Below are 12,952 nucleotides of genomic sequence, written 5' to 3' on the forward strand. Positions count from 1 at the left end.
CTACACGAATCCTCTGCTGATGGAACTGGCCTATCCTAGCTCCTCCATGGCACCTTATGCTGGCCATAGTCAGGCCCGTTCGGCTTCAGTAAGCAGCGGCCAGCAGAAGGAAAAGTTGTTGGAGTAGGGGCAAACCAGGAAAACCAGTTAGCACTTGTTCTGCAAGTGAAACCTGTTCTCCTCCCTGCTCCCTAGCTGTGAGCAAAGGAGAGGGCAGGGACTTGGCCCTCACTTTTTGCTCCACTCCAAGACACTTTTACTCCTCCTGGGGTCCAGAGTGTTACAGGCAGCTCATCTGTCCTTTGCCTTCTTCACCCGCTACCTTTCCTACCCCCAGGGCAAGAGGCTTGGAGTGCTGGTGAGCTCCTGCTGCTGATGCATTGTGGGATGCAAGTGGTTCCTTTTGTCAGGTTGCACCGATATGTGGAGGAGACCTAATCTAGCCCTTAGCAGGTCATGCAGGACAAAGCCTCTCCAGAGACGGGGCAGTCAGCAATATAGGATTTAATCTAGGCAGGACTTTCTCATTCCTGGCAGGATTGGATCCTTATCAAATCTCCCCTTCCTTCAGGTTCTGGTTGGAGGCAACAGCAGGACCCCCCACACTGGGGGTTTTGCCCTGAAACTGGACATTTCAAGGGTCCTGAACCAGACAGGTATTTTTTAATGGGTCACAAGCAGCTTTGTACCTAAACCTTAGTCATTCTTCTTTTTGCTTTAAAACCATGATAGGGCTAAATTACTCTTGCTTTAAATACAGAAGCACAGCTAAAAATAGCCAAGATCCTCGCCTCAGTAGCTAGGAAGAGGTACGTGGGCAGAATACAAGGCCTGACCTTAAGAATTTACCCCTGGCCTGAAAATTTCTGTGGGCATCACTGTCTCTAACATGCCATACTGCTTAGCAGAACATGCAGCAGCGCGGCAAGACAGAGGAACTGCTCTTCCACTGCAGTCCTTTCACAAGCTTGAATCCCACTGATTACCAAAGTGCTTTTAGGTCCGTGGAGGTAAGGCACTGCACAAGCCTTGCTTTGCAGATGGAAGAGATGCCCAGCCAGTGCTCAGTCGGTCAGGGCCTTGAGTTTCCTTTTCAGCTTGGTTGCTGGACTGTGCACGGCAATCAGTCTCACAGATTGTGCATCTCCCATATACATTTTGCCAAATCAGTATTTATGTACTGGCTGAATTGTCAGGCAGCTGAAAATCCCAGTATGTAGCCAAAGGCTGTGCAAATAGTGTACGTGGGAGGAGAGACAGGGAAGGAATCAGAACACTTGTATTCCTGCAGAAACAACACTGACTCATGAAAGACATCCTCTCCTTCAGAAGAATGAGGGGCTGAACCCTGCCCTACTATTTGCCCTTCCTCCAGGTTTCTGGGGAGCCACACATTGCTCAAAGCCAAGGAAGTTCCCAGGTTTTAGAGCTTATCTCCATCTCCTGGTCAAGTTTAGGATCATTTTGTCTTTTCCCTGCCTCCCGAATCAGCAAATCAGGGCTGACCGGCATAAGGAAGGAGCCTGGTGGTGCCAGGGACAAACAGCTAGTCAAGGACCTATACACATCACAAGGTCTAGCTCTTGTTAGACATGTCATGTCTCCACAACCTGCTCACTGCACTGCCTCTCTTCCGGTCTGTCTTAGTTGTACGTGTCCTTTAGCCAGTCCAGCCCCCAACCTACACATAAATACGGGGCAACGGAGGGAGGGAATGTGTGGAGTGGGCCCCCTTCCTCTTCCTCTTCCTTTCTTTCATGAGGATCGGTCTGTGCCTTAGTAACCCTTTTTCCCCTAGGAGATCTCCCTTGGAAAGTCTGTTCAGACTCGCTGTACCAGGTTTCCTCTCAGGCAGAGATTGCTTCATTCTCCACTTTGAGGTGTTCAAACTCTGGATCCAACTTTTGCCAAAGCCTCCTGCACCGGGAAGAGCCGGAACCTCAGACTCAGCCAACCCCCAAACTTTTGAGTGTTCAAAAGTCACACTCAAGTCACACTTTCTATACTGAGCCCACCAGAAACTCTGTCGAGGTCGGGCTTGTGGCTAACGCACTGGTCTGGGACTCGGGAGATCTGGCTCTGCCGCCTACTTCCCACATGACACGAAGCAATGTACTTAAGCGACGCATCTCAGTTTCCCTTATGTGCAAAATGGAGATTGAGATCCTTAGCCTGCCGTCTCTATTTAGACATCAGCTCTTTCAGGGCAGGGACTGTTTTGAACATGCCGCACCCAGCACATCACAGCCTTGATCTCAGGTTGTGTACCTTAATTTCCCTGCAGAGCTTGGCAAGAAAGGCCTTAGGAGATGGCCATGTAGTATCTGCTCTTAAAGTAACAGAACATGTGAAATAAGAGATGATCTGGTGAACAATGGCAAGTTATTATTATTTTTCAACAGTAGATTTTATGGGGTTAGATGGGGAAATGTTTAGTTCTAGATAACAGTGAAATCGTGGCTTCTTGACTACCCGGCTGTGCTAGTGAGACATTCTGGTTTGTTCATATAGAAAAGAGTGTTTTGAGAAAAAAAAATGCATCCCAGTAGATATGATCAGATTTAACACCCGTACTAAGTTACCATCTGCCACTTATGAATGAAAATTAAAACAACATGCCTGAGGTTCAGTAGGCTACAAGGATTTGACTGCCCCTCAAGTCTTTGCCTTCCCAGCAAGCAGCAATTGGTTCTGGCTAAATACTAGGAAAAAGAAGCAGAGCTCAAAATATAGCTTAGGTACTTTGGCACAAAGAAATCATTTATACAACGTCTTTTAAACGAGTAACCATTTGGTTTGTTTGGTGTTTTGTGTGTGTGTGTGTGTGTCATGGGTAATTGTCAGCCTTGGGGGTCTGTAATTAGTTTAGCTGTGTACCATGCGTTTATAAAGGGGAAAATGGTGTTTAAAAGATCATCCTTTCCCCATTGTTAACAAAACAGTGCGAGCAGATGCTGTCTGCTATTGGTTGGCCCTTCTTGATGACCCATAGAATGAGCTCTGACTAATATGGAATGATTCGTATGAGCCTAAATAACCGTAAGGGAACAATTTCCTGTGTGTGTGTCTAGTTGGCTAGAGCAAAGAAATACCTAGAGAGGTTAGTCTTACAAAACATTAAGCCCAATTTTCACACCAAAGGGACTTGGAGAAATTATTTGCAAGTGGCAGCGCCCACAGTGTGGTAAAGTGCTTTTCAGACACTCAAAGGACAGTCCCTCCTCCAGGGTGTTTTCAGTGTAAGGATGTAGGCAAGGAGGAGGAGTAACAAATAGGGTAATAACAACAAATAGGCAGATGAAGGCTGGAGCATAAGTCATTGGATGCTTGGATCTCTGTATGGGCCTAAAGATAATTGTAAGATTTGCCCATCATTCAGTGGAGGACTGGAAAGCTTGAGGAGCAACAGTAGTTGGAGAGCAAAGATCAAGAATCTCCCCTTGCATCGGGATATCATCTGCATGCTGGCCCATCGGGGTATCATCTGCATGCTGGCACCAGACTCCACTGTTTCGAGATGGCTAGGGAACATGCTTGAAACACGTCTCTACTTCAATAGGTGAACTTTCACCAAGAGCCTTGCAGGCTCTGAAATGATCAAACAGGTTTTTTAACTACCGTGTTAAAGAAAGTAAAGTGGGCGTGAGGCATTGAGCAAGCCAGAGACAAAGAGCAAGCCAGCACTTGGTGTCAGGAGCTTTCCAGGCCACAGTTTTAGGTTGGGAGGAGATATCAAATCAAGACTAGGAAAGGATTCATTTCATTTTCTAACAGTTAACAGTGCAGGACTTTGGAGCTAGCAGGTCTCTCTGCCTTGATTTCCCCATTTGAAAATAGGAATAATAAATACCTCCAAAAGGCCTTGTGAGGGTTAATTGAGTATTGCCTATAACAAACTTGGAGTTACAACTCCAGAGCAAAATAGCAGTCAGGGAAACTGAAATGTGCTCCTACTTGAAACATGGTCCCTTTAAGTCATTAAACTTGTAATTGCAATATAGACACAGTCAAATAAATAATTTAAGTTATTTCCAGTTGCGTGTGGGCGGTAGGTAGGAGACAAAGTTGATACTTAGTGGTTAGAGCAGCCCTAGCTTTTACATTTCTCTCTGGTTTTTGCACTGTGTTTCCTAGCTTTTAACTCTGTCTGATACATACCAATCAGCCATCTCTGGTTGAATCTTTCTGAACTTATTAGGCTTTTACTCTAAATTTAGAAAATTCTCAGGCTGGCTCGCACACCTTGCAACTGTCAGTTCACAACAGCACAAAAGTGGCTTCCTTCTTTTCTCTCTGGGAAATGAAAATCATCTTGAGATGAATTTCTGAGCCTGTTGGTTTTTGAAGGCATTAATGCACAGATTCAAACATTATTTCCATGGGATTCTTGGCTAGTTTTCACTCAGTTAACTAAAGCCCTGAAGAAGTCCCTTAATGAACCCAAGATTCACTGTGTATTTTTTTCCTCCATTTATCACATATCTAATCATTGTCGTAGTTAGGTACAAAATTCCAGCTGCAGGAAACAGGGCAAATTTCCAAAACCTAAATATTGACTTTTCCCTTGTATCATCTCCCTCCTTCCCCCTGCCAAGGCCAAATTCTTGGCTAGGGAAAATTCCCAGCAGAGAATAGTTTTAGAGAAGACACTAGGCAAATGTTGGTCCCACTTACACCAATAGCACTTTTGCCTCTGAATTTGACATAGTCAGAGTTTAGCCTCAGGAACAAACAGAGGACAGGTATTACTGTATAAAAAGGAACTATTCTTTGGGATATCTTGATGAGGGAACCATATGTCAAGCCCAAACTGAGTTGCAACTGGCTTGAATCGTGTCTCTCACACACAAATACCCTGATATCTAAATCTAGGTCATGTAAATGGCTATTAATTTCTCTTCACTTGTATTTACTAATTAGCCACAGCAGCCTGAACTTGTGTGTGTCCATTCACCCTTGTTATTCTCTTCTTTCTTCCTGCACAGAAATTATTCACTTGTCTGCCATAACCACAGACAAACTCTCTTTATCTTAGGCCAGAGAAGGTTTAAAAAAAAAAAAAAAAAAAAAAAGGGCTTTTTTTTTTTTTTTTTTTAAAAAAAAAAAAAAAAACAGACTTTTTTTTTTTTTTTTTTTAAAAAAAAAAAAAAAAACAGACTTTTTTTTTTTTTTTTTTTAGATATTTTCACAAAAAACGTAACCAAACTCCTAAATGTTTTAACCAGATCCACACTAGACACTGCAAGTACAAAATAAATGGAAAGCTTTGGCCCTTTCTATCCTCAGAAATATTAATTGAATATAGCTTTGGACAAGAAAATAGCAATGCTGACCCTTCATCACTAATTTTATAAATATGCATGCGTGTGTACACATACACACACACACATAATATTCACTATACTTAATTATATTTAAGTTTTATATTGTGCTAGAGCCCAGAAATCTAGTGTACTAGTCACCATATGCACCTATAATGAAAAGATGGGCATTGCTTCAAAGCACTTACTATCCAGATAAATGGCATGAGGCAACAGGTAAGTAGGATACAGACAGGCCATGTCTACATGGCAAACTTACCATGCCAGGGAGCAGTGCCCTCAAACACATCATGCTGCTCCGTATACACTGCCTCCTGAGCTGGAAGTAGTGTAGCCCCAGGTGGGCTCGTTAGCACTGCCAAGTGACTGTTGGCCTCTGCTAATGAGCCCACCTGTGGCATAGCATGTTTGGGGGTACCACTGACCGGCTGCCTAAGTTTGCCATGTAGATCTCCCACAGAGAGAGGAAGCACAAGGAAATAGGGAGCTAGAGAAAGAGCTCAAACCCACTTAATTATTTAAGACAAAGATCAGATTTGCCATGGCAATCAGAATATGCGTCTGCCTCCTATCTAAACATATGGAAAATTAAACCTCCAGCTCTCTATAGACGGCCTGCCTAGCCAGATATGTAATACAGTCCATTTTCCCCTGGAACCCTGTAAAAATTAAAGGAGTACCACATTTAGTTGCCTTTTAGTTTGCACAACGGGGGTCATTATCTGAGTGTTCAGTTGCACACTAATTCCACTGGTCTGACTTTTCAAAGAAAGCTAATAGTTTTATTTTTTTAATTTCTATTATGTTTCAAGGTGACGGGCATCTAATTTGCTAAGGCTTCTTTAACATCCTAGCCTTTGGTGCTTTGAGAAGAACTAACCGGTGTCTTCCCGAGAGTCACAACCCCTCTTCACACAATGCCAGTGACACAAACTCAAGGTTTTGTACTTTGAAAAGTGAAAGGCAAAAACCTGTCCACAAATTCAGAGGTGAACGAGTAAAATGAGTGAATGAAAGATGCTGAACTGAGCTGGGTTAATTGAGATGAGACCGAAACCCTACCCCAATTAAACGCGAGGTGTTGGTTTCACTCGCTGGCAAACGTGGCTAGTTCAGCAAATTACAGCTAGGTATTAGGGAATACAGTCCTAATTTTAAGGGCTGTTACAATATAGAATAGTTTTACAGGAGAAGTGTTGGGAGGCCTCGTTTCTTAAGCTGGTTGATACAGGACTGGACAAAACAACTGAGAACGTACTGTAGGGAACAATTCCATGCTGTCTGGGAAATGGACAGGATGAGTAATATGGAAAAGGCTTTTCCCCCAAAGATAACGTACTCTTTTTTTTTTTTGGACATGTTAAAAATATCAGCAGAATATGTGGCTCTTTGTTTATTTATTTATATGGTTTCTAGGAGACGTGAATACTTTTTATTTCTTTTTGCAACTTTTTTCCCTTGTCTTCCTTGGAATTTTTTTACATTATTGCTTAGGTTAGGGTGAGTCAAACTTGGTTCAGGGAAAAATAAACACCTCCCATCCATAAACCTTCAGACAACAACTTTTTTGGCTCTAATTTTTGGTTCATTTTTTAATGGGGCTAGGATTAGAGATTGAATTTCCAAAATACCAACAGAAGAAAAAAAAACAACCCTGCTCAGGTGTCAATATTTCCAGCCAAGAAGAGCCAGAAATCAGGCATGCTCTTGCTCACTTTCCAGCCGGCATTCTCAGATCTGAGGTTCTCTCATCCCATAGATCAGGATGGAGTAGTTAAATCACAGGACCTAGTTTCCAGTTGTGTCATTCAATTATAGTGGACAAAACTTCCTGTGACTTTAGTTTATGATGGGAGTAGTCAATGGGTACTTATTCACCTTTGTAAAGTGCATCAGGATGCTTGGCGGCACTTTGTCCACGAAAAACATTATATGCTTATCCAAACCGATCCAGAATTTCAAACCTTTCCATAGGCAGACAAGGTTCTTTGTGTGAATCTGATATCTTTTATTAGACCAACTTCAATAGTTGGGAAACAATTATTAAGCAAGCTTTTGGGCTCAAAAACTCTTCCCCCCTTTCCATATTCATTTAACATTAAGTCAAGCATAATATAAATGTACATGCAGCTTTTTAAGACTACATCTCCTACATGCCAAGACACCTCTGGGTGTTTATCCTTTTGTAATACTCGTGAATGTATCACATAGATGCACATAAAGGGAAAATTCATAAGATGGTGATTAAATAAGGCTTTGTGCAATTATCTACAGTTTTCCAATATGAGTCATAGTAATTTACATGTAATCTAATACTGAGAATTCCTAAGATCATGTTACTTTCTACTGTAGTGAAATAAATGTATGACAGAATTTAAACTTATTGTGGCGTGTGATCCATGCCTGGGGGAGGCATTCTTATCACTGAAGGAGTTAATGATTTGCTAAATAAGTGTGATCAGACAATTGAGCTATAAAAAGCACCAGTAACCAAAAAAAGAAATACATGTTAGCCTGGGGAGTAGCAGAACAATGCAAGTATTGTATCCTAACCAAAGAACTTGGCACATAGATAACTCGAAAGGGAATCATGTTTTGTGTATTACGGAAGTGATGGAATTTTCTGAAAGGTTATTGTTCGGCTGCTTTTGAAGCAATTTCCATCTCTTTTGTAGAGGGTGGTTTGCAGTCTTTGTGGTCAGAAGCACGAGGGAGTTTAGTGCCACAGACCTTTGCCCACTGTTTCAGGATTACAAAATCCAACCTCCATCAAAACATCTCTCTCAAAAATCATCACCAAACCAGGATCTCTGCTGATGCCCACATATGGCTGACATTTTCAGGGACACCATCTATAATATAGCTGGATCAGAAATCAGGACTAGAAGTCCTAATTGCAGATCAGCTGTATTATAGATTGGGAAAAGTGTTATTTTTCATCAGAAAAATAAAAGCTTTAAACAAAAAAAATCACCAGAAACCTGAACATTTTTAGCTGCCTTGGCCAAAAACATTCAGCACTTTTCTGCTTGTTTCTTTTTCTTCAGATGAAAAATACTTGGCCGTTAACCAAACTTTAGCTCTGAAGGCTTCCAGTTTTCTAATGAAAAAAAAATTAAAAATTGAAGAAAACAGACGTTCTGCAAAAAAAAAAAAAAAAAAGAAAGAAAAAAAAGAACACTTGTGTAAAAAAATCTGGGGGATTTTGTCTAAGAAAGTTTGCAACTCACTTCACAAGTCTACTATACATCTTCCATACGTGGGAGAGCCATTTCTCCAGGAATTAGAGCCATCTAGTACTGTCACAGCATCATACTGCATCTTTATGGTGTCACTAGCCTTATAATCCTTGTAGTCTCTTGATAAGGGATCTTTATGTGTGGGTGCACTTATATTGCTGCCTGGGGATCTGCATTTAGCTTTGCTGCTGGGAGTAGTAACTGCGCAGTCTGTCCCCCACCCATTGGGAAGAGCCTCTCTGGACCTCAGCAAAACAGCTGGAAGCATCAGCTAAGGTATTCTGTCCCTTGACCACGGGTGGACAACAGCCCAGATGAGCAAATACAATTCCCACAAAAGTTATTTGGGGTTGTACTGCTAGCAATGGGAATAAGTTTGACAGTTTTGTAGACCTTAGTGGCAGGTGAATTTGTTACAAGAAGGTCTGAGACAGCATTTCAGGAACTGGCATGCCAAGTATCCCAGCCCTGCTCAGGAGTATGTATAAATCTGTATTGAGACCCTACTAAAATGCAGACTCTTATCAGAAAAAAAAGAAAGAAGAGGGCAGAAGTTGTTTAGGTGAGAAAATGCTGGCCTATCTATATACGTGATCCAAAGCCCAGTGAAGCCAAAGGAAAGACTCCTCTTGACTTGAGCATGCTTTGGAACGGGCCCCAAACCAAGAATTATCAAAGCAGCCTAAACGAATTAGGCACTCACTTAAAAATACAAGCTCAAAATGTCATCTTACACTGGCTGATGCTTCAAACCTTCCCCGTCCCTCCTTTAATTTTTTTCTTTTTAGTGCATCTTGTCTGGGGTTGTAAGCTTCTCATAGCGGGGACTGTCTTGAGTACTTGGTACAGTGCCTAATATGATAGCAGCCACGGGGCCGAGAGTGTAGGGACTACACCAGGGACCTCCCAGAGTTAAGCATGAGCTAGCGCATGTTGAGGTAAAGAGCTGGGGAACCACAAGTGGCCTTGAAATCAACTTTCAGCCTCTGAAGCTCAGCAGTGTTAAAACACCCCCTCCAAATTACTTGGAGCATGATGGGGTCCTGCTCATGGGTGCTGCTGAAATGCAAATGATCATTGCGATTCTGATCTCAGAGCCTAGGGTTGGGCTGTTCGTGCATTACCGTCAAGTGCTGAACATCAAACTGCAATTAATTCATTAAATTGCATCCAGCATTTTGAAAAAAGTGAAGCTCTGTGAATGCTTTATTAGTAAGAAGTAATAAAATGAACACTCAAGTAGCACTTGTCGGCTTCACAGAGCCTTGGAAACCCTGACTCATTAGGCTTCTCACTGCTCTCTGAGTTTGGCAACGTTACTTGTGCTGGCTTTTTAGGAGGCAGCCGGGCCCAGTAGACACAGGGTCAGGGCAAAGAGATTTGAGTTCTCTTGATCTTAGGAGGTTCTGAGCAAGGCTTAGCAAGCAAAGTCTAGGACCTCTCAGTACCATGCAGGACCTCATCCATAGCACTCTCATCGTAATTAAAAAAAAACATGAAAGCCAAACATGTTCAGGCTTGGGTCTGCAAGGTTGAACAGCCAAAACCCTATAGAGGGACTTAAATAGAAGTGGCCTGGTTATGAAAAATGCTGAACATCTGCTGCTCTCATTAGAATCACAGATTCTTATGCATCCCTTTTAAAAGTTAGGCCACTTTTCTTTATGTTCCAGTGGGTGAATTTAGGTACCTGACCTTAGTGACTCAATTCTGAAAACTTCTGCTCAATTAAACCTTACATGGCCCTGTAACATATGCAGAAACTGGGCACAGAGGTCCCTGATGTGGCCACTCTGATCTATATTATCTAGTGCAAAGCTGCCCTAAAGCTGGCATAGCTAGCCAGGCAGAATTGCCCTAGATTAGGTAGTTAGTACAAAGGCCTTTGAAACTACTGAGAGTTTTTCCACTGCTTTCAGTTCACTACAGCATATTTAGTGATTAAATAATAATACCTGGATCTTTTATGGCATCTTTCATCCATGAATCACAAAGAAGAAAACGAGGCAGAGGGAGGTGCTATTAATTGCTTCAGGTCATCCAGTAGAAGAGCAGAGGAAAACCGCGCAGATCTCCTGAGACCCAGTTCAATCCACTAAGGCTCATCACTTCCCCAAAGTCATTTTTTCACCTGTTTCTTAGTGAGTTTTGCTTGGCCTTCATTGATGGCCACCAAGAATCCCAGAGACTAGATAAAACTAGGCTGTTTCTTGCTTCTCTGGCATATCATAAACAGGGAACTAAGTTTTCATGAGCGAGGGAATATTCCAACAGAATTCATGGGATCTGCAATAGGGAATGTGGAGGTGAATTACAGAGCAACAGAGATCCCGTGTTCATGCAAAAGCCTCCAGCGACCAAGGAACAGCAACAAAATAGGAACTGAAACAGATTCAAAACTGAAGTAATAGTCTCCAAACAGAATCATCTGTACAGTTTCACAAAAAGTCAGTCTGAAATTTGCAAAGAAAGAGCCTCAAATCTACAATTATTCATAGAAAAGGGCAATGCAACTCGAGGGTTTTAATGCATTTCAAAATAACTTAAAATGGCTGTCTCATAACATCAGCGTTTGCCTGGGAATAGCACTTAATTACTACTGCAGAGTCAGCAAAGTGAGCTCGAGCATGAAAAGAGTAAGAAGTTGTTATAGTTCTTTATTTTTAAATTTATCATCAGCTGAGCAATGGATTTTAGACAGTGTTGCGTGTAAGAGAGAATACGAATATACAATAAATACTTTCCATTAGCTGTTTTCAGATCAGTCAACATTTAGGCTATTAAATTCCACCCAGCAGCATCCTTAAGTTGTTTGCCAGTGACATGAATAAATTACAAATAAAATATGAAACGTCGCTATGTTCAGGCTTAGTTCTGTTAAGGTAAAGGAAGATTGGAACTGGATATTTGAACAACGCATTTGAAGTTAAGCTAGTTTTTGGTGAGGGAAGTGCTATTTAACAGTCCACTTTAATATTAAACAGCATTAGGTTATTATAATTTTCTGTGAGGTGCCCTGGCTCAGCTGCCCCTCAGCTATACAGCTCCTCTCAACATTAAACAACAGGGATGAAACCTGTTTCCTGCCACACTGAGCCACATGAAACACAACCTATTTCATGCCCTTTGCGGGTCTCTTCCTTCAGAAAGGCTCCAGCGCCAGCACACAGAAAAAGGAAGCACTGTTGTCCACAGATCAGCAGGGTTTCATTAGTACTGGGCTGCGTATCCAAGGGAATGTTGCAAGTTTAACGATCCAGAAACATTTCATAAAGAAAAGGAAAAAAAAAATCATTTTTATTTAATGGAAAACTCTCATAAGCCTGGCTAGGGTTATAAAACTGTAAGGGGCTCTGTAGTCTTAGCGTAAAATCCTAAAGAATTCTATTGATTTCTTTTTTGAACTAAGGACCCCAGGACAGGTGATTTGTTTGAGTTACTCTTAATTTTTACTGGGCTTCCCTAGACAGGGTAGTGAGCAGAGTGTAAAGAAATTGTGAGTCGCATGTGACACATGGTTGCATGGCTTGAGGTAGCAAAACTTCCCCTTGAGCTCCGCTGGTAGTTCAGAGACCGCTATGTATCACTTCTCTCTTGCTGCTGCTTTTTCTCCATTTTGTATATATTAATGGGCTAATGTTCACAACATTGCCAAAAGGTACTGTTTTGCTAAGACACTTGAAGGTATTCAGATATTAAATGAGGGAAAAAGGAAAAGAGGCATGGAGATATTAAATGACTTGCCCACAATAATATAGGAAGCCTCTGGCAGAACCAAGAACTCAAGACCTGATTCATGTACCCTTGATGCCAATGGAAAGACTATCACTGATTTCGAACAAAAGCTGCATCAGGTCACAAATAAAGGTCAGAATCCCATTCCATGTTCCCTGAGCACAACCCCATCTTCCTTCCTTCTCCAGTCTCATGAATACTTGGGAAACTTGGGTTCAGTTCCCTGTGGCCCTGCACAGAGACTTCTTGTTCAACTTTGAGCAAGTCCCTTAGCCTTTCTGGGCCCTCAGTTTCCCTGGGATAATGGCATTGCTCTACTGCATGGGAGAGTCAGAAGGATAAATACCTGAATGCTTCTCATCTGCTAATGGGAACGGTCTGAAAGTACCACATACGGATAGTTTGGGGCATTTTCTTTCAGTGTATTTAAGGTAATGTAGTGCTGGCACAAGGTGTTGGAAGGACAGGCCTAGAGACTGAAATGCTGATGTAATCTGCAGACAAGATGCAGTTTGGTCAAGCTAGCACCTCACACCAGGGCATGTCCACTTAGTGAGTTAAAGAACCATACATCCTCCATGACTTTCAACTCATACTGATTTGTTGAGAATGCCAATAAGGTGGGCAATTAGTGCTAATTGTGTTGTTGTATGTGAT

General features: G+C 42.0%; 1 protein-coding gene across 1 annotated transcript in view; it reads left to right on the plus strand.

Moving 5' to 3' along the window:
• UBASH3B (ubiquitin associated and SH3 domain containing B) overlaps positions 1-12,952 on the plus strand; it is an 88,818-nt gene that overhangs the window by 27,254 nt on the left and 48,612 nt on the right. The window lies entirely within an intron of this gene.

This window comes from Alligator sinensis, unplaced genomic scaffold (genome assembly GCF_000455745.1).
Source record: "Alligator sinensis unplaced genomic scaffold, ASM45574v1 scaffold278_1, whole genome shotgun sequence".
Taxonomy (NCBI): domain Eukaryota; kingdom Metazoa; phylum Chordata; order Crocodylia; family Alligatoridae; genus Alligator; species Alligator sinensis.